The following is a 22,585-nucleotide window of genomic DNA, read 5'->3' as shown; positions in this document are numbered from 1 at the left end:
TAGGTGCGTGCATGGGTGGTTGCGTGTGTGCATGCGTGTGTGCACTTGTGTATGGTGTATGTGTGTCCAGGTAGAGAGTACAGAGAACCTGTCCATTTCGCTTCTTTGTTCAAGTGCAGATGGGAATGTGCGCCCACCTCACCTTGTGCCTTGGCACCAACCTGTCTGAGGGGGCAGTGGGAGTGACCCAAGCCCAAGAAGGAGGGGTGGAAAAGTGGGGGTGGAAGGTGACAGAGACAGATGCAAGTGTTCTAACCAAGGAGATGTACCAGGACGCAGAATGGAGGAGCTGAAGAGGAGCAGCAAGGCCGGTACTCAGTAGTGGACCCTACCCACTAAATAAGCTCGTATGTCACAGAGAGGCACATAAAGCTCAGAGAGGTCGAGGAACCTGCCTGAAGCCATCAGTGGTCAAGCCAGGGCTCAAGAGCGGGTCCATCTGATCCCCAGGACCTGGCTTCCTCACCACCCTGGGCTGCCCCTCGGGAAAGGCAGACAGACGGGACAGGGACAGTGCCTGGGGCCTCACTCTGTCCGGCTCTAGCACAAGGAGTGGTCGAGGCTCCAAAGTGTTGGACGACCGTGCCTCCAGGTCTGGTGGGGGGGGGCACTGCTGAGGAGAAGAGTGCTCTGGAGGAGCCCCCAGAAACCGGGGCAGCCAGTGGGCTCCCTGGGGCAGTGAGGTGGGTCAAAAAGGGCCAGGGTATTTGAATTTCAGACACAAGGGTATTTGTATTTGTATTTTATTTTATTTTTTTATATTTGATCTTTTGGGGGTTTTTCCCCCCTATTTTTAAATTTTTTAATTTAAATCTTAGTTAGCCAACATATGGGGCGGTATCGGTTTCAGGAATAGAACTCAGTGATTCAGCACTTGCATAAAACACCCAGTGCCCGTCACAACAATGCCCTCCTTAATGCCCATCACAGGCTACTTGTAGTTTAGTCCAGCTTATGATGCGTTATCTTTGGGCAAGTCAAATCACCTTTCTCAGTTGGTTCAGCTGCTGCTACTCCGACCCCGGCCTCAGAGGAAGAAGCGGTATCATGCTGAGGTTAAGAGTACAGCCTTTAGCGCCTTTATTTATCACTGTTGCAACTGCTATCATTTCATATAGGTGTTAGAACAAAACCGGCTTGCACAGAGGAGACTGCGGAGCTGACCAAGGGAACAGGTTGTATTACTGTATGCCCTATCCATGCCTACCACCCCTTTGAGAGAAGCATATATGCTTACCTTACTGACTTTGGACTTAACCACGTGACGTGATTTGGCCAGTGGAGTGTGAATGGATGGGAGCCACAGCTGACAGTCACCCACACGTGATGGGAGTGAAAAAGAAATGTTTGTTGTCTTCGCGAACCCCTGGGATTTGGGGGTTGCTTGTTACCACAGCCAAATGGATTCGTACAAACAGTGTTAAGAAGAAGGGTCTCCAAGATGTCTCGTGCCCTACTGGAGAGGACAAGAGCCAAGTCTTGGAAACTGAAGTCAAGGAAGGGATTGAAGGGGGCCAAACACACACATGCACATTCAGGCATGAACATGTACACACAAAACACAAGGAAACCCTTAATATTGTCTGCCCTTCACTTCCACGAGACATTGTAGTACTTAGCAGGTCCCTGGAGCTAGCCAGCTTTCCCACAAGGTCTCTTCACCCCACCCCACCCCACCCCAGGAGCTCCTCCTTTGCTCCTGGCCTTGATTTCTGGGTTGTTCTCATTGAGAGAGACCAAGAAGCCCTTTGCCTTGGCTTCTGTTTTGTTTGCTTTCACTTGTGCCATCCTGTTGTGGACAAGAAGGAAGCACGCCAACATCAGCCCCTGCCACAGACCAAGGGAAACATTTCCCAGCCTCCGGTTGGATGTGGTTCCCTTCCCGTGGGTCTTCCTTCCAGAGCCAGGTCTGTAAACTTGGGGATCAAATGTTTTGTTGCCGCACTCTGTCCAGCCCACAAGAGGTTTTACTCAGAGGGGACTGGAGAGGGCAGGGGCTGAGAGGTTGCCTGCCCTCTGATCCCAGCAGGGCTCCCAGTTGGGCGCAGAGGGTCTAGCGGATGCCGCCATCTTGCTTTTGGAAGAGGGGCTGCTCACAGATTCTGACCTCACTGGTCCGGGCAAGTTTTCCATTTGGAGTGCTTTCCATTCCAGGAGGCAAAGCAAACATCTGGTCACACAGTTCCCTTCTCCCCTGCCAGCTACCCCACTCAGGGATTCTAGACATTTGTTCCATCATTTCTTCATTTTCTTTCCATACCATCTAGCTGAACTTTGGCTGTTTCTATCTTTTCTCCCATCCAGGCAGCCATTCACAGCCTCTCCCCTCCTTGTGTCTGCTCCTGGCCCTGACGGGAATTTTCCTGTGGCTTTCTGTGGTCTCTGACCCTATAATTTACCACCCAGAGCCTGCAGGCTCTCCCTGCACCAAAGACTTTCCAAGCAGATCTTGGTCCAGTGTAGCGGCTCAGGGTGCCTGTCACAAAAGTCCTCGGAGAAGCCGCCTCTGTGGCCCAGCAGCGCCCCAGCCCCCACCCAGCTCATGGCAGCTCACGGCAGCTCTGTCCTCGTGTTTGGTGTTCTGGGGGTGCTTGCGGACTAGAGGCCCGCTCAGGCAGCCTCGGGCGCTGCTGGCAGGATGCGTGGGGCAGGACTTGTGGAGAGCGGCCTCTTGGATCCTCACCACCCAGCACAGCAGTTGTGGTCCCTCCGAGCCACACCATCTCCTCCCTGGCCCTGGGTGTTCATCTTCCTTGCAACTCAGCTTTTCTCGGCCGCTGCTCTGGGCCCGCCACCCCAGCCTCTCTCCTCTCCTCTCCGTCTCATTTGCTCTTGCTTGCACAGGGTGTCTGGGACGTTATGGCTTCTGTTTCGCCATCCCTCGGGGCGAGGGGTTGGGGGGTGTCTCTCGTCACCATTGCTGCATTCTCCCGACCGGGGCCATCTCCACGCAGCTGCTACCGAAACCCCCAAGACGAACTGACTGGGGCAGTTCTTTCTTTCTGGCATCTGGTCCTAGCTGGACAGAGTACCGTGCCAGGCCACCTCACGGGTCTCTGGTGTCCTGATGACCATACGTGGCTCTTCTGGAGTTAGGTGCTGAGCCTCAGGTCAACCGGTTATCTGTGGCCACAGTAGCATGGTCACACGACCCACAGCATAGCAGCTGGCGGATAAGGGACTGTCTGAGGCTGCTCTGTTCAGCATGCAGTGTGGGTGTCGGGGGCGCTCGTGGACCCTGCCCCCACCGACCAGCACCCCCCCACTGCATCAGGCCTGGTCCACCAGTCAAGAGCTCTACTATCTGTCCCCCGTCAGACTAGCCCAGTTTTTTCCTCCTCCTGCTTGACACATGCCACCCCTCCAGCAGGGCAGTTCCTCCTGTTTGTCCCCAGCTCCCCCTGCCCTGAGTCCCCCTGCCATCTACTCGCTACTCAAAGCTCCTCCTTTGAAGCTTCACTCACCCTTCTTTTCCAGGGTGCCCCTTGGTCCTGCCATGGGGACTGGCCCTTGCCCATGGTTTGTCCTGCACTGTTCTCCGTGTGGCATCACCACACTGCTCCTCGGTGGGGTTGACACTTGGCAAGGGCCACCGCGGACTGGCAGCCATCACTACCGCAGCACCCCACTATCACTCCCACTTTCCTCCCACGGTCCAGTGCCTACAGGACAGGAGCTCTCCTTCTGGTGGAGAGATCAGACCGGAAGCCGGGAATGGTTCAACAGCAACAGCAGGAATTGTGGGGTCAGATCATGCCACTTCCTTGCTTAAAACCCTCCAGTGCTTTCTGTTTGCACCAGAAGTCACAGGGAGCCCTGTGTGTAGCCTGCAAGCGTCTGCATGACCCAGTCCCCGCTGACGTCCTCAACTTTCTTTCAAGCCTCACTCCCCAGCCCGCCCTGAACTACCACTCTGGCTTTTCGGTTCCTTAAAGACACCAGTGTGCCTCCTCAGCCAATCTCTAAGCTCCATAGTGCGAAGCTTTTTGGCCCTCACGGTGCCTGAGAAGATGCTCAGCACACATAGGTGTTCAATAAATATTTTTGAGTGACGAAGTGAGCAGTCTGTGCATTGATGGGAACGCAGGGAAAAAGCATTAGGCACATATGAGGAGGAAGGTGGAGGCCGGCAAGGCCAGACCAGAGAAGGGCAGCGTGGGAGGCAGATCGACGGGGGTTCGGGTCAGACTGGGAGGCCCTCGTGGCCAGGCTGGAAGTCTGGTCTGACCCCATAACCTGCAGCCAGGTCTGGGGTGTCTCACCGAGGAAGGAGTGCGAGCGATTCAAGAAGACGACTTTGGCAGCCACGGGCAGGATGGATAGAAGTATGAGAAACCTGGGAGCCACGAGACAGGTTGGGAGTCTTTGGAAACACCCCAGGGCTGGCTAAGGAGGCACGCAGACTTGGGGGACAGGTGGCTCGAGAACAGCCGGCTATGGAGGCCCGGTGGGGGGTCAGCTGGGCTTGCTGGTAGAGTGGAGAAGGAACCAAGTCCAGGAAGGTGGGGACTCGGGTCTCTCCACAGGTGCCACACCCTGATTTCCAGGGGGGCAAAGGAATGGCAGAGCCTGGAGCAGGGGACAGGTTATCATCAGACCAAGAGTACAGGACAGTGGCCATATCGGTGGGGCATGGGCTTTGCCTGAAGTTCAACAGCCCCAGCTCTGTCGCTTATTAGCTGGCTTAACTTGGCTAAGCACTTAATATCTCTGCACCTCAGTTTCCTTATCTGTCCCATGGGAACAATAATGTCCCTAAAGTAAGGCAGGCAGAGAGCACAGCACAATGCCCAATATGCAGTCGGCCCCAGCTTAAATAGTGACACTCTTTTGTAACGAATACAGTCAAACCTTGGTTTGCGAGCATAATTCATTCTGGAAACCAGCTTGTCATCCAAGTACTTGTACATCAAAGTGAATTTCCCCATAAAAACTAATGGAAACTCAGATGATTCGTTCCACAGCACAAAAAATATTCACATGAAAATGATTAGAATACTGTAATATGAAATAATAAAGGAAATGCAAAATATGAAGAAAAATAAACACATTAACCTGCACTTACCTTTGAAAACCTTCGTGGCTGGTGTGAAGGAGACCAGAGAGAGGAGGGTTATTGTGAAGGGCAACTTTCACTATCACTAATGGAATCACTGCTGTCTATTGGCACAATGGAATCTTTTTCTTTTCGTGCAACTTTAACAAGGAACCTGTCCAATGACACTTGCTTTTGCTTCCTTTTGAGGGTTTCATGGAAATGTGACATTACCTCGTCGTTAAACAGACTCATCGCTTGTACTGCTACAGCCTTCAGGTGATGCCTTTCTACAAAATTCTGCACTGTTTCCCACATTCTGCACATCTCCCTAATCTCATTTGAAGTGAGGGATTCCTCTGCCTTTTCTCCTCCCCTGCAGACGAGATAAGGACATTAACTTCTTATAAAATCTTGCAATCTCAGCCACTCCCATACCTCATTCGTACTTCTTGATGATTTCCTTCTCAACTTTCACCGTAAATATCTCCGTACTACCTTTCTTTTCAACCTTTTTCTGCACGGGGGCCATTGTATATACTCCCACGGATGTGTACTACAGTACAGATTAATAAACTCTTGTCATATGCTGTATTTTATGTAACTGGCAATAAATAACGCAGTAGAGGAAAGGGTCTGTATCTGCAGGCAGCCTGACCTAGAATGAAGCAAAACCTTCCTAAGCTTACTCTGGTATGCAAAAATAAAGGACTGTCCAAAGGTGCTTTGTAGTGACAAGAAAATACACAAGTGCCAGTTGTGGGCACCTTCCAATGTTCTGAAAAATCACTGACTTCTGCCAAACACCAAGCCTGAGACCGAGCATCTGAGCATGGGAGGCAATTACCCACAATCCGGCAGCAAGAGGCAGAGAGAGAGAGAGAGAGAGAGAGAAGAACCATTGGCTCCGTTGTGATCATGTGACATTCGGCCTCACGTACTGTTCACATTGCAAGACATCGGTCGTTTATCAAGTTAAAATTTATTAGAAACGTTTGCCCTTCTTGCAGAACACTCGCAGAACAAGTTACTCGCGATCCAAGGTTTTGCTGTACTATTAATAAAATAATAATAATGTTAATCCCACAGACTGGGGGCCCTAGAAGGACTCACGCTTGAAGACTTAGGCACAAGAACTCATTTGCAGAATGAGGTTCCCGGGAGTCTATGAGCAAGGCCTTGGTCTGTGTCTGTGTTCTCAGGAAGCTCATTAAGTCCCTCCATGGGGACTGAAGGCCTGGGGTGGATAAGCCTGAACATTGTGAACTGGTCTCAGCTGTGAGGAGCTGGGGGGCAGAGGGAACAGAGGTGGGGGGGGATGATGCTGCCAGGGCCCATGTTCCAGTTCGGTGTCTCCCTGCTCCTTGGGAATGCTTCCCACAAAACATGTGACTGAGGCAGCAGGGGACACGACTGCCTTCAGGCCTGGCTGAGGATTCTAGTCACCCGGCGCTCCCTGTCTGCAGGCAGAGGAGAGGCACGGCCACGCCTAGTGACCGAAGTGGCCGCTCCATCGGCCGGAGAGGTTTCTCAGGCTCCCCTATAAGTGGGGCAGCTCTCACGCTTCTGTGGAGCATCTTGGCTCCACCCTGCTTTCTGGAACGTGGGCTTGCCTCGCCTGGGCACCGGCTCACCACCGCGTTGCATTTGTCTGACACCAGCACTTGGAAAGGGAGTCGACAGCTCTGACTTAGAGCCGAGAGCGAGCCTGGGCTTCTACGCAGTGGGTTCTCGGGCCGTTCCTGAACTGCTCTGCGCTGCCTTTTGCACACCGAAAAACACACAGAGAATGCTTGCTGAGTCCTCCGTTTGCAAGTTTCGTAAATGCTAGCTAATTGTTAAAATTCATCAAGACGCTGTCACGTACATGATCACACGTCACCCTGACAATAAAGCTGTGGTCCGGATGAGGCAGGTAGTGTTAGCCCTGTTTTACAGAGGACGTCCAGAGAGGTTATGTAGCTGGCTGATTTTCACATAAGCCCAAGTCTTTCCGCCTAGAAGCTGGTGCTCTGCTCCCTATGCTAGGGGTTTTCCAAAGAACCCCTCTGGATGCTTAAGATTCTGATTTAGAAGGCAGGAGGTGGGTTTGAGAAACGATCTTTAACGATCCCCGCCCCCCCCAGATGGCAGCGTGAGGAGCATTTATAAAGCTCCAAGCTGAGGTTGTTGTACTCAAGCCCCTCAGGAGAAAAGGAACCTATTTGCACCCCTGTGCAAATAGTGGAACATTCCCAAAAGAGAAATCTGCCTCTCCCCAGGCCATGGCATCAAGCTCTGAGAAAGGAGCTGGAAAGGGGCTGTATCAGAGCTGCCCAGGACTCTGGAAGATGCCCCCTGCCCTCAAAAATTCTAGAAAGGCATTGCTCTTCAACAGCGGCCAGCCCTGGAGCTGGATGATGTGCACTCAGATGCTCTCTCCTCGGCTTTCTGGCCTTGCGGCTTTGACAAGTCATTTAACCTCTCTTGCCTCAGTTTTTCCAAATAAAATCCTCCAAGGAAACAGCCTTTGGTACAGCACTTAATCACTGTGAGCTACTAGTATGACTATTGTTGTCATTGACTCTGGCAGCCTCTCCTTTTAGCTGCTCCTTCCCCACAGCTTATGGCCAGACCCAGCTGGGAAGAAACAGGCACAGGGACTAGTGTGGCGATGAGGCAAACCCAACAGAAGAACTGGGTCAGCGTTGCTCCAAAGCTCTGGAATCCTCTCTCAGAGCCTTCCCTTATGTGACTGGGGGCCCATGGAGAGCTGGCCAGGTGAAGCGACAAGCCAGGCTGTGACCCCACCCTCCGCTGACACTGCCCAATGCTGCCCTGGACATGATGGCCACTACAAAGCTAGCCTTGCTCTTTTCTCGACACGCACCGCAGAGGAGGGGCACGGTGGGTGGCAGAGACACGTGGTTTCTCAGAGCTGTGTCTCCCCTACACAATGCAAGACAAGTGGGGACTCTCATCAGTGTGGTGGCAAGAGGCACCGGTCAGGACAGACAAGTGGGTGCCCAGAGGAGCTGTGCATGCTTTAAAAAAAAAAAAAATTTTTTTCTTTAACGTTTATTTATTATTGAGAGACAGAGAGACAGAGCACGAGCAGGGGAGGGGCAGAGAGAGGAGGAGACACAGAATCCGAAGCAGGCTCCAGGCTCTGAGCTGTCAGCACAGAGCCCGACGCGGGGCTCGAACTCACGAACCGCGAGATCATGACCTGAGCCCAAGTCAGACGCTCAACCGACTGAGCCACCCAGGCGCCACAAGGACGTGTGCACTCTTCCTCCCACGCTCCTGGTGTTAGGGAGACACGGCTGATGTTCCTAGTGCCGATAACTGTGCCTTCATCTTGGGCTTTCTCCATCACCACCAACTCTGTTCTGCTTAGGTGGCTGACCTGGGGAATTTGTTCAGTGCGAAACAAATAGAAATGTATTTTGTATTGGATCATTGGCAGCGAGGATTTCGTGTTGGGTCATGGGCAGCGAGGCAGCACCAAGACCAGGCATCACTCTACAGAAACATGAATGCCAATTCCCTCACCCGCACACACAGACCACAGGCTAGAGGGCACGGGAGCCCCTCGCCATGTGGTTGGGGACCCCAAGGCTCAGAAGCAATCCCACCAAGATCCCCAGCTTGTTTTGTGCGGGACAGACAGAATCCTCAGATGTTCACCAGGGTCGTAGGCTTAATTGGGTAGAAGCTGGTTTGTCCTGAACTGGAATTATTAAACAGGAAGATTGTAAAGTAACTTTCTAATCGTCAAAGATTTAAGTATGCCTAGTGGAGTTCGGGGATTGCCAGATGCTCTGTATAAAGCAGCCATCCTCAAACACGAATGTGTGTAAGACCAGCCAAACAACCGATTGTTACCATCTCTCAGCTATTTGCCTGATGGCTGGATACTAGACCTTGGAATACTACTTGAAAAACCAAAGTGTAGGACCTAAGAGTCCTTGCGGAATCTGCGTGAGGTGTCTGCACAGTTGTGGTGTCAGTGCGGAAACACACTCCCCCCTGACAGGTGTCGTGTTTGGGGCCAAACAACAGGGTCCGGAAGGCTTCCAGGCAGAGGGCTGGTCCCGTTGAAAGAGGAAGGAGGCGGGGGTGCGGGTGCTGGGGTGCGGGCCAGCTAGGCTACACTCGCTCGTCAGTGAACATTCTGAACGGAAGGTCCTAAGCTGGTATTTCTTCAGGACATTCGAAGTGACGTTCCTTCCTGCAGACAGCGCCCCCTGACAAGTACGGTTCTGCAAGGGAGATCATGGACAGATTCTGTCACCCGCGTCCACCCTTCCCATGCCTTTGAGAGTGGCACCTCATAGCCTTTATTCTCCTCAAGGCCCCGATGAGGTGGGTATTACTTGTCCCCATTTCTCAGAAGAGGAAAGGGAGGCCCAGAGAGATGAAAAACCTTGCCAACGGCCATGCAGCCAGCAAGTGGCAGACAGAGGAAGGCTATGAATCCAGGCCGCCCTGACAGCAAACCCTTCTTCTTAGCCCGGGTTTCTTGAGGTGTGGTCCTTGGTCATTTGGGTCAGAACTACTGGGGGAACTCGTCAAAATCGAAGACCCCGGAATGGAAGCCTCTGGGGCTGGGACATGGGAATGTACACCACAAGTATGCCAGGTGATTCCAATGGTCTTGAAGTTTGAAGAACAAAGTCCTCCATGAAGGAACCAACAATGCCCATGGATGGGAAGCCCTCTCTTGGCGCTTCGGGTCAAGACCCGCAGGCAGGGCTTCTGTCCCAGGAGCTTGGCTGTCTCCAGTGTGATGGACGCACCTCTTCCCCAGGTAACTGACACTAGGACTGATGGGACCCTGTGATGACAGCCCCATCCTGTACCCCCAGTAGGTGCGGCGTGCTGACTCAGCACAACGGCCAGAGCCTCTTCTGGCCGCGGTTACGGCGGGTCACTCCCTTCCTGCTGTGACTTTCCGCCATCCATGCTGTCACAGCTCCCACCAGCAAGATGGAGGGAGCGGTCTCACCTCCCCCAGTGGATGTGAGCAAGATGGCTCCAAAATCAGCTTCTCCATGCCACCGTAGGATGCCTGTCCCCAGGGGCTGGGCCCTGACAGGCAGCTCGCCCTCTGCTTTAGCTAATTTGTAAAGATTGGGACCCACGCGGTGACAAAACTTGCTCAGTACAGTGTGCAAGCTCCAGGCCTGTGATTCTTTGAGGCTCTTTCATACAAAAACAAGCCCTTTGGGAGACAGGCTATCACAGCTCCCAGGCTCTACTAGCACAATAATCCCTTTGCTTTGGGGATGGCACCAGCTTGATGGGGAAGGATCTTTGGCCTGGGATGGGTGGGCCCGAAACAAGACAATGAAAAAGGAAGGAGGGAAAAGCCTATCCCCGCATATGGCTGTGTCACACTGCTGCGTGTAGATCTGCCTGCCTTCCCTGTAGCTGATGGCCCCAGGCTCTTGACCGCCCCCGCACCCCCTGCAGTTCCCGGAGCACCTGTACTCCTGTGATCCCATCCCTGTGACCGCCGCTGAGCACATCTGGCCCGGGGAGGCCAGCCTAGAAGCCACCAGAGAGAAAACGCGTGCCCACGTAGAATTGCCGGTGCCTACCTGCCCCTCAGACTTCCTCTCCGGGAGTTTAAATTCTCCACAGCCCACGCGTTGGGAATTCGTGGTGGGAGGAGCCTGTAGAAAAGAAAAGAGCAATGTCTTATTAATTATCAGAGATCATTAATATGCGCCGAGGGGGCAGGGAGAAAAGGGAGTCCCTGGGGCTGCCATCACATTTTCGTTCCCCAGCCAGGTGCCAGGCACCGTGAGGACAGCTGTGCCCTGTCTGGGGTCTCTGCGAGGCTCCTGTCTCCTCGGGACCCCAGCAGCTCTCACACAAGCCTTCGCCGTCTGCAGCCTAGGGAGAGAGCCTGGTCTGCCACCACCTCAGGTGGAACTCTTTTCCACCACTCCCTATAGTGGTGGCCGGTGGCTCCAGAAGGAGGAAGGAAACAAATATCAACAAGGCACCGTGGTATGACAGTCACTTAAAAAAAATTTATTTATCTATTTATTTATTTTTGAGAGACAGGGAGAGACAGAGACAGAGAGTGAGCAGGGGAAGGGCAGAGAGAGAGGGAGACACAGAATCCAAAGCAGGCTCCAGGCTCGGAGCTGTCAGCACAGAGCCCTATGTGGGGCTCGAACTCACAAGCTGCAAGATCAGGACCTGAGCCAAAGTGGGACGCTTAACCGACTGAGCCACCCAGGTGTCCCTGTTTATTTATTTTTGACAGAGACAGAGAGAGAGAGAGCACAATCAGGGGTGGGGCAGAGAGAGAGAGAGGACACAAAGCGGTCTCTGTGCTGAGAGCAGAGCCATCCGGTACGGGGCTCGAACCCACAAACCGGGAAATCATGACCCAAGCCGAAATCGGATGCTTAACCGACTGAGCCACCCAAGCACCCCTGACAGGCACTTTCTGACATCAGGTGGTTTGTTTTGCATAATCCTCAAGGTCCCTCAGAGAGAAAGGGAGGGTGACCCTATTTATGGATGAGCACCCTAAGGGCCTGAGGGCAGAGTGACACAGTATTTAGACTCTCCAGCCCATGTTCATGGCCCTGCTCTTCTTGTGCTATGTATGTGATGACCAGCATGGACTGGCCCTGTGTTTCCCTGCTACAGTTTCTGAAAACAACAACAATAACAACAACAAACAAAACAGACGTTGGTGTCCTCCCTGAGGGCCCTGGGGACAAACAGCCCCTGCAACGCTTCTGAGGACACTGCACAAATGGGCTCTGGGCACGTCAGGCTAGAAGAGACCCTGGAGATCTTCTAGAACATTCCCCATCCCTTGTCGGGAGAGGACACTGAGTCCCAGGGAGGGGAAGTCTCTTGGGACTGTCTCTAGATAACATTTTTTGAAAACTTCCTGTTTGCCTTACATACTCATGAGTGAACATGAATTAACTCATTTAATCCTCATGACGCCCTGATGAGAGAGGTTCTCTTATTATCACCATCTTATTAAGATAAGGCAACTGAGATTTAGCAAGGTCAAATGATGCTTTCAGAGAAACAGGCAGGGATGCCTGGGTGGCTTAGGTGGTTGAGTGTCCAGCTGTGGCTCAGGTCATGATCTCACAGTTTGTGGGTTCGAGGCCTGTGTCGGGCTTTGCACTGACAGCTCAGAGCCTGGAGCCTGCTTCAGATTCTGCGTCTCCCTCTCTCTGCCCCTCCCCTGCTCATGCTGTCTCTCTCTCTCTCTCTCTCTCTCTCTCTCTCTCTAAAATAAAGAAACATTAAAAAAGAAAGAAAGAAAGAAAGAAAGAAAGAAAGAAAGAAAGAAAGAAAGAAAGAAAGAGGCAGAGCTGGGACTTGAACGCAGCCAGTCTGATCTGGAAGCTCATCCTTCCAACCACCATGTGAACCATGCCCTTCAACGCCGTTGCTTTTGTCCTGCTGCAGAGAACTGGCAGTCGAGCTGGCTTAACTATCATCATGGTGTGTGTTGTGCTCCCCTCCTAGGCCTCTGTTTTCCCTGACACTTGAGAAACTTTGGTTGGTTGCTAAGGCTAAAATTACTTTTTTTAATGTTTATTTATTTTTTGAGAGAGAGAGAGAGAAAGAGAGCCAGGAAGGGGCAGAGAGAGAGGGAGAGAGAATCCCAAGCAGGCTCTGCACTATCAACACAGAGCCCAATGCAGGGCTCGAACTCACGAACTGTGAAACCATGACCTGAGCTGAAACCAAGAGTCAGACGCTTAACTGACTGAGCCCCCCAGGCATCGCTAAGGCTACAACTTCTGATGCTTGGTCACTACACAGTAAATCAGGGAAGGACAGTTTTATTTGTAAAGAAAAACAACGGTAGTATGAGAACTGCCTATGTGGAAGGAGGAACAAGGGGACTTTGGGACAATGAAGGGAGATGTCATTTGGAAGTTCAGCTTGACGGAGGGTGATATGCAATCAGGGTCGTCCTTAAATTGCCAGACCTGACAATTTTTGTTTGGTCGACATGACGGTCCTTTTCTCTGCGTGACAGTGTCTGAGGTGGAAAGAACAGTTATTTACCATGTCAGACGCTCTTGGTTGCTAAGTATCAGAAAATACAGTTCAATTAGCTAACGCACAGGGAATTGTGGGCCACTGAAGAGAAATGTTTGGTGGCAGTGTGGCTTTCTGACATAGCTGTCCTGGAGTTGTTGGTCCCACTCTTGCCGGTGAGTAGGTCTCATTACATGTCGCCTTCTCTCAAGACAGCAAACAATGGCACCCATTCCGCAACTCACATCTACACATCATCCTGCCCAGACAAGAGGTGAATGTTCACCACTTCCTTCCCTCCAACCACTGAACACAGGCGTGAGATAACTTCTCATCCCTGAATGATCCCAGGGCAAGGGGATGGAAGTAAACTGATGGCTTGGGACCACCGTTAGGATACTGGGGGTGCCCACATCAATTCTACTCAAGCATCATGGCAGTTCCCCAGTCAGGGAAGGAGAAATGGATAGTGGGCACCAGCCTAGAATTCTCACTACATACATTTCCTATTTTCTTTTCACTTTTTAAAACAATTATTTTTTTTAATTATAGTTGACACACAGTGTTACATTTCAGGTGTACAATATAGGGATTCCACAACTCTGGTGTGTTCACAAATGTAGCTACCGTCTGTCACCACACAATGCGATTACAATGCCATTGGCTCTATTCTCTGTGCTGTGCTTTTTTTAGTCTTGTGATTTATCTATTCCATCACTGGAAACCTGTATTTTCCGCTACACTTCACCCATTTTGCCCAATCCCAGTACCCTATCCTCTGGCAGCCATCAGTTTTTTCTCTGTATTTATGGCTCTGTTTCTCCCATTTGTTTGTTTATTCATTTGTTTTATTTTATTCTTTTTAGATTTCATATATAAGAGAAATACGATATTTATCTCAGTCTGACTTATTTCACTTGGCATAATAGCCTCTAGGTCCATCCATGTTGTTACAAGTGCAAGATCTCATCCTTTTTAATGGCTGAGTGATTTTTTTTTTCACTTTTAAGTAAGGAACATCAAGGATTTTATACTATTCCCTAGTGTTAGGTTTTAGCCTTTCCCCATGACTGGCTAAAATTCATTTGCTACAATTCCCAATGTCCATTAATTAAAAAGCAATTACTATTACCTCCCATTTCATAGACCAAAAAAGGGCATACTGCAATCATGTTTTATAAATCTTGTCAGATAATTAAAACTGTACTATTCTACCGAAAATCACTTCTACTCTTTCTCACAAATGAGATGACATATATTACGAGGGCCATCTTTAAACTGGGTACTCTCAAATCCCTGGAGAATTTGAACCCTGACCTAGTATAGACTTGGCCCAGGGCTTCTGGATAAGATGAACAGGGCCACCCTGGCCATAAGCAGGTCCATAAGGTGGCCAGAGGCAGGGAAGCCCACAGTCCTCCCCAAAGCCAAGAAAACGGACCAGATGACTTCTCTGGGTTCCTTTGGGCTCTACTCTTCTCTTGTGTAGAATCTGCCTTACACCGTCTTATGATTTAGGCAAGAAAACTAGTGGTGATAAATTTTATCCAATAATCCAATGGGATCCCTTACTCTGAACCCCCGCAGGATAAAAGTAATGCAGTGGTTCTCAAACTTTTTGTCTCAAGACCCCTTCACAGGACCCCGTAGGACCCCCTGAGAACACCAAAGAACTTTTGTTTATGTGAATTATTTCTATGGGTATTTACTATATGAGACACTCAAACTGAGGAAGTCTTAATGTTTATTTATTTCTTTTTTTTGAGAGAGAGAGCGTGCGAGCATGCAAGCAGGGGAGGGGCAGAGAGAGAGGGAGATAGAGAATCCCAAGCAGGCTTTGCGCTGTCAGCACAGAGCCAACCGCTGGGCTCAAGTTCATGAACGCTTTGACCATGACCTGAGCCTCAATCAAGAGTTGGATGCTTCACTGACTGAGCCACCCAGGTGCCCCCAAGCTAAGGAAGTTTTAAAACACAAGAACACACAGCACACTTTCCATTAGCCTCCGACCGATGTCATGAAGTGTCATACAGCCTCTGGAGACTCCAGTGTGCATTGCTGAGAGAATGAGAATTCAAAAGGCAAAAAATGACTTAGAATTATTATTAAAGCAGTTTTATTTTAAGTTTTTTTTTTAAGTTTATTTATTTTGGGAGAGAGTGCAAATGGGGGAGGGACAGAGAGACAGGAGAGAGAGACAGAGAATCTCAAGCAGGCTCCATGCTGACAGCACAGATCCTGACACGGGGCTTGATCCCATGAAACCTGCAATCATGACCTGAGCCAAAATCAAGAGTCAGACACCCAACCAACTGAGCCAGCCAGGTGCTCCCTATTAGTCAAGTAGTTTTGATCCCAGACTCATTGTAGTCGAACGTAGATTTTGAGAAAACGTGCCTTCGAATCAGACTGTCTGGGTTCACATTCAAGCTTATTCTCATACCTCGGTTTCTTCAGCTACAAAAGGAGGATCATAATACAATTTACCTCATGGGGCTGCTGGAAGATTAAATAATATAAATGCCATAAGGAACTTAGAACAGCACCAGTATATAGTAAATAATAGCAATCACTATTGGCCTAAGATTTGAGCTTCTAAGTCACTATTATAAATGTAGATCTTTGTGTCTTCCACATGGGGCTTGCCTCTCTGCCTGGTCTATGGATACTGGTGTGTGCCCCTCAGCCCCCGTGAGGCTGTGAGCTCCCGGAGGCCGGTCCTCTGGACTCCTCCCTGGTGCCCGGCACTGTGTCTTACATCAGGAAGGAGGCCACATTGACCGAATAACTGAAGGTCTGGCTCTGCCTCAAAGGAGCAGAGAAGTCAGAGCTCGTAGCCAGGGCTCCCAACTCAGTGTGTTGAGGGCAACACCACAAAATAACAGCTCACCCCTTCGCTGTGGTCAAGGAGAGAATTAACACAGAACACTGCGTTTTCTAGATCTGGAACTCTAGAAATTGAAAACCATCCATTGCACTCATCAATGCACATAGGAAAGCACATTGGGCAGCCTCCATTCACCCATCTAGACCCTCTCTGCTCCCTTCCAACTCCCCACTCTGTGTCTCAGGGAGGCTGACCTCTGGGGACTGCACCTACCTGCCTTCTGCTTGAGCTTGGCCACAGGGGGACACAGGCAAGGAGATCAGAGAGCACGGAGAATGAGAAGCCACGTGTTTTTCCTCCGGCTCCAGGTCACCGTTCACCTAGAGGCTACGGCTCCCATCAGGCAGCCCCTTCCTAGCTGCCTATGTGTGTGTTAGCGCACACACGTGCACACACACTTGGATGGAAGGAAGTGTTAACGGGAATGTTGTTGTGTGCTTAGCAGTGATGTATCTCTTCCTTCTGCTTCTCTACATTTTCCGATTTTTATACAATGCAATATGAATTATTTATGTTAAAAACCCATGTAAGAAATAAAGGATCACAGGTTTTTGAAATCCAGTTGTTTCTAAGAGGATTCAAGCCATCGGATCCACGTCCTTTGGGGGTAGATCTGGGCCCCGATCCACTTTGGTTGAGGGAAACTAAAGACACTGGCCGTTACCCCTAGATCAGGTGTCATGGGGATTAATGAGATAAACGTGTCTGCAGCTTGGAATTCTTAATGTGATTAAAAAGAAAATAAGAGGCCCATTCTCATTCCTTGGCTTTGAGGTGGCCCTTTGACCTTGGCTGCCTGGATCTTGCTGCCGTCCTGACTGCTATGGCCGTGCTGGGTGTGTAGTAGAAGCAGGGCGCAGGAGGATAGCTCAGCCCGGTGGCCTTCAAGCTTCAGCGTGCACAGCATCATCTCCTCACACGCTAAATGCAGATTCCAAGGCATTGGAATAGGGCCCCAATAGGGCCAAGATGGGTCCCAGGAATCTCATCTTAAAGAAGCTGGCTCTCCTCTACTCCAGCACGCATACACATTGTGAGGAATGGAAGAGCCTTGGCCACTAAGTTTTGGGTACAAGTCCTTTGGACTCTCATCCCGAAGACTCAGTGAGCAGAGGAAGGGAGGAGGGGGAGGGCGGGTGGCTCACAGGGGGAGTCAGCGGAGGCCCAAACCAACCTGGTCATCACCAGGAGGAAACCCACAAGCGGGACATTGAATCTGCCTGGGCGATTAGTGCTCCGGAAACCACGGGGACCCACTGGAGGCTTTGACTGATGCTGTGTTCTTTTCCATTTCTTCTCTGATTACATTGATCCTGTACTTTTGCTGATGTTGTGACAGTCTAATTATAGACTTCTAGGCTGCTGAGCAAACAGTCGTCCCCTCTCGGTAAATCCGCCTGTTACACAAGCGCCAGCTCTGGGACACTGTCATTATATGCAGCCAACCCCATGATGTGCTGGGCAGGCCCACCGCACGCTCGTTACCTCCTTCATGTCACTGCTGGAGCCGTAGGCGTTGCAGGTAAGTCCTTTTATTTATTTATTTATTTATTTATTTATTTATTTATTTATTTATTTTTACAGACAGGTAAACTCAGACTTAGAGTGGTGGCTAATACAACGCAGAGCCAGGAATGGAAACCGAGACTTGGTGGGGAGTGGGGTGGGGGGTGGGGGCGGGTGTTACCCAAGACCTCTTTCTTTTTTTTTCTTTTCCTTTCACTCTCACACCAAACATCCACTCAGGGCCTATTCTAAGAATTTTGAAGAGGAAAAGCGTCACTTGGCCAGGACCAGAGAATATTGGCAGGGTAGCGTGAACTGGATGGCCTCCATCCTTGAAGCTTCTCAAGAATCCATTTCCTGGTCCTCCAATTTGTAGACTTGTCTGTGTCCCCGAGCTAGATGGATCAAAGGGTGCTGATTCACTCAAGCAACGCTCACAAGAGATGGCTGTAAAGGCTGAAAGGAAAAGGTACGTGTTCTGGCCATCTAGCGTCTGAACAGCCTGCCTCTTTTTGGAGAATCCCCTGGGTTAAGAGGTAGAGCCAACTGTCTACAGTTAAAGCTGAAAATATCACATAATCTGTTTCTGAGCCATCTTTGCAACCAGGGCTTGGGCACACCATCTGGGCTCTGCCTATCAGATGCTCCCACCCAGATTTTGAATCAGAAGCTAGTGGTAGGAAGAAACAAGAGACACAAAGATTCCAGTTGCCAATGGGTGGCGGCCACAGTGGTGGTCCAGGTTGCAAAGGCAGTAGTGGCCGCATGAGACATGTCTGTCAGGACATCATGGCATCTTCCCTGGACCAGTTCTGCAGTATGATCTTTGAGCCTTGTTCCTGCTAGCAGAGCTCATTGGCCAAACTCTCCAGCCAGCCTACAGATGCTATGGGCTCCCCAGTATCTTCCCAGTAAATTTCATTTTGCTTATGTCTTCCAGAGTCATTTTTGAATGCTTGCAACTCCAAATTCAGGCTGCCGTGAGCACTGGGAGACCAATGTTTGAACACTGAGAACCACAGCTGGCAGGTGAGTTGGCCATTCCTAGCAGGTGGGCAGCGTCTTCTTCTGGCAAACTATGTGGGAATGATTGGAGTCTCTTTCCCAATAGGCATGGACTTCAGTGCCAGGAGTTTCAGACATTACAACAGGTGGCGAGAGAGACATTCAGGATCTAAATGCAAGTCAAGTTCAGAGTGGACACGGTTGGTCAGGAGATATGAAATGATCAGCTAACAATTTACACTTTCATGGAATCCCTTTTCCCTGAAGGGGGATAAGAAATCTGTGGCTCCAGAAGTGAAGGTAGCCACAACAAGGTGTTGAGAATTTACCCCCCTCATCAGACTTGCTTGCCAAGCCATCCTGACAGTAAAAAAAAGAGAAAGGGCCCACGGTTGACAAAGAGAGAAATATTGTAAAGGGGCAACTGTTTTTGGGGCTCCTGGGTGGCTCAGTCAGTTGAGCGTCTGACTCTTGATTTTGGTTCAGGTCATGATCTCAGTGTTGTGGGATCAAGCCCCGTGTTGGGCTCTGAACATGGAGCCTGCTTGGGATTCTCTCTCTCTTTTTTTCTCTCTCTCTCTCCCTCTGTCCCTCTCCCTCACGTGTGTGTACTCTATCTCTCTCCCCCTCTGTCCCTCTCCCTCACATGTGTTCTCTCTCTCTCTCTCAAAAAAAAAAAAAAAAAAGATTTAAAAAAGAGGGGACAGTTGCTTTCACATGCATTCACTCCCTCATCTGATTGGGGCATACTTCCACAAAGCAGAGAGGTTAATTACCCTTCCCATTTTTGGATTTAGAAGCTAAGACTCAGAGAGGTTGAGCCATCTGTCAGGGATATGAGCCATCTGACTAACTCCTATATCCTTTGCTCAGTGACCACCGTCAGGAAGGTGGGCAGGAAGGGTATCTAGAGACACTAGCTCAGAGAGATGAGCTGGTACTACTCATATTTGGTGTCTTCCTTTCTCTGGAAGTGCCGCCATCACCCTCTCCCCCTTTCTGGGTCCCTATCTTACTCTTTTCGTGCTGCCTTGGCTCCCCAGGGCCTCCAAGGCCATGATATACTTGGGCCTGCCATTAGAACACTGCCCAAAGATGCAGCCGGTTCCCTCCCTCCTGCCCCAACACATCTCACTAGTCGTAGGTCCATTCCTCCTGTGCTTTGCTCTAAATAAAATGTACACCTTCTTACTCCAAGCCAAGTTCTCTTTCTGCAACACCCAAGAAAAATTATTGGCCTGAAGGAGCCTGAGAAGAGAGAGAGATTTACTGGCAAGAGTTCTAGGTGGGAGGTGGGAAGCCAAGTCACGCCTTGGCCCCACCAGACACTCACTAGGATGCAGACAGTGCCACCGTGGTGGTTTTGAAACAGGGCCACAGTGCTGTGGGGCTCCTCCGCTTCTTGATCTCCATGCTGGTGACACAGGGTTGGTCAGTTTGTACAAATTTATTGAGTCGTGCTTTTGCGATTTGTGTGCTTCTCTATACGTCAGTGTACACAATTGAAACCTCACTTAAAAGTCATCATAAGAAAGATAAGATATTTAGAGGAGGGCATTTTGGTAAGTGTTTATCATGGTGGTCCACCTTGAGATAAGGTAATACAAAAATTTAAGACTCAAGAAACTAATAAATGAGGATATCTGGGCACTAAACAGAAGTGAGGTTTTTGCCCTACAAAAATAATTGATAATGGAGTTTCTTTGCTTCCCTAAATATTTAAAAAATAAGATTCTATTGAGACATAAAACATTTTCAGGGTCATGGCCGTAAGTGAGAAACACCTGCATTTTAAAGACTACTTCCTCTCTCTGGTTTTTCTTTCCTCAGTTTTCCCGGGTACAGATAAGTGAACCGCTCAAAATGCAAAGGTCGTTAAACTATTTTGATTGGATGTGTTCCAGCAGGAGCTGGAATTTGGCAAGGAGGCTCCAATAATCTTGAAAAGACAGTTTCAATATCTGGTTCTGTGTCCAACGGACAATGACGTCCCGAGAGTCCTTCCGGCTCTAGGATGCCACAGTTTTATGAGGTAGAAAGAACAATGTGTATTTTATAAAACAACATAGACAAACAAACAAACACAATCAGAAAAAAAATTCTAGGAAAGTCAAGTAATGCCCCAAGAATAAAAAGGGGCCCAAGGAAACATATATACATCTACATGAATAATTAATTTCTTTTCTGGCTCTTGGTTCTCCCCTCCTCCCTAATGGTCAAAGTTACCTAACGGTCAGGAAGCTGAACAAGATTTTACTTAAACAAAGGCAAAACCAAACCATGCCAGATCAAATTCTAAGTAAGAATTTCTGAACTGTGTTTTACCTTGAGGCTACTTGTGTTAATGGTATTCACAAGGTACTGAAAAAATAGAAACAGTTCAAGAGTCAATGTAATATAAAATTTTGCATTGAGTTTATTGTGATCATGTGCTTGGGTTTTTCTGGACATTTTGGATTTTTAAGCAACTGGCTGCTTTGTTCTCTGAATTTTTCATTCAACCAATATTCATTCATTCATCCATCCATTCATTCATTCATTCAACAAAACTACTTGCCATTGGTGCTGATCTAATTGGGTAGCCAAAAAGGACAATAAATCTTGATCCCAAACTGCACAAAAAATTAATTTGAGATGAATCATAGATGTTAAGGTTAAAGCAATCCAGTTCCTAGAAGAAAATAAAGGCGATGATACTTATGGCCTTATACCAGATAAATGTTTGTTAAACAGGACATAGAAAGCTCTAGTCATAAAAAAAAATAAGATGAATGAAGTAGACTTCTTTAATCTGAAGAATTTCTGTTTGTCAAAAGGTAACATTCAGAGAATGAAAAGAAAGTCACAGACTGAGAGAAGATATGTGTAATGCATATATTGGGTAAAGGACTCACCCAGAATATGTAAAGAACTCTTACAGATCACTAAGATAGACAACTCTTTACAAACAGGCAAAAGACTTGGACAGACACTTCACTGAAAGGGTATCACATGGCCAGTAAGCACATAAAAAGTTGCTCAACATCACTAATCATCAGATAAATGTAAATTTAAATCACAATGAAATACACACCCGCTTTTTTTAATTGAAGAGACTGACGATACCAACACTGGCAAAGATGTGGAGGGCAACTGGCAGTGTCTTATCACTGGTTGGAATGCAAATTATTATATCACTTCAGGAAACTATTTGGCAGTATCTTTAAAGCTTAACCTGTATATATTCTGTGATCTTGCAATTCCAATCCTGAATATAAATCCAACATAAAAGGCATGTATATGTAGGCCCGACGGTACAAAGTTTCAGTTATGCTGGATGGATAAGTTCCGAGGACCCAAGGTACAGCATGGTGACTATAATTAATAATACTATATTATGTGCTTGAAATTTGCAAAAAGAGTTGATTTTAAGCACTCTCACTACACACACACACACACACACACACACACACACATACACAAAGTAACTAGGTGAAGTGATGGCTGTGTTAATTAGGTTGGTTATGGTAACCATATCACAATGTATATGTATATCAAAACATCATGTAATTCAGTTTAAATATATACAATTCTTCTTTGTCAACTATATCTCAAGGAAACTAGAAAAACGTGATAGTTTGTAGCAACTTCATTCATGATAGACAAAAACGTGATGCAACCCAAACATCCACCAGGAGAATGAGTATATAAATTACTGAATATTTATATAAGTAATATACAGCAATGGAAAAGAACGAATCATAGTCACATGCAACAAAATGGATGACTATTACACGGGGCGCCTGGGGGGCTCAGCCGGTTAAGCATCTGACTTCAGCTCAGGTCATGATCTTGCAGTTCGTGCATTCAAGCCTCACGTCAGGCTCTGTGCTGACAGCTCAGAGCCTGGAGCCTGCTTCGGATTCTGTGTCTCCCTCTCTCTCTCTCTGCCCTTCCTCCACTCGTGCTCTGTCTCTCTTTCTCTCAAAAGTAAATAAACATTAAAAAAAGTTTTTAAATGGACGAATATTACAGACACACTGCTGAGTGAAAGAAGCCAGACACAAAAATGCGCATACATGTAATTCATCCACATCAAGTTCAAACACTGGAAAACTAATCTATGGTGATAGAGGTTACAATAGTGTTAC

This window comes from Panthera pardus, unplaced genomic scaffold (assembly GCF_024362965.1).
Source record: "Panthera pardus isolate Hobbes unplaced genomic scaffold, ASM2436296v1 HiC_scaffold_11, whole genome shotgun sequence".
In the NCBI taxonomy this organism is placed as follows: Eukaryota; Metazoa; Chordata; class Mammalia; order Carnivora; family Felidae; genus Panthera; species Panthera pardus.
This window is presented reverse-complemented; position numbering follows the sequence as displayed.